Source organism: Malurus melanocephalus, unplaced genomic scaffold (genome assembly GCF_030028575.1).
Source record: "Malurus melanocephalus ecotype Western Australia unplaced genomic scaffold, MMel_1.1 scaffold_226, whole genome shotgun sequence".
Classification (NCBI taxonomy): domain Eukaryota; kingdom Metazoa; phylum Chordata; class Aves; order Passeriformes; family Maluridae; genus Malurus; species Malurus melanocephalus.
The window spans coordinates 1,004,291-1,004,536 of record NW_026623458.1 but is presented as its reverse complement, the minus strand read 5'-3'; positions in this window follow the sequence as shown (position 1 = coordinate 1,004,536).

Sequence of the window (246 nt, the reverse complement as noted above, 5' to 3'; positions counted from 1 at the left end):
CGTTACGTAACGAGCGCGGCGGCGGCGCCCGGAGCGGCCTGGCCTGTGTGTGCTGTGCTGACCTGTGTCCAGCCCTGTGTGTGCTGTGCTGTCCCCTGTGTCCAGACAGCCCTGTGTCCAGCCCTGTGTGTCCTGACCTGTGTCCTGCTCTGTGTCCAGCCCTGTGTGTGCTGTGCTGTGCCCTGTGTCCAGACCTGTGTCCAGACCTGTGTGTGCTGTGCTGTGCCCTGTGTCCAGCCCTGTGTG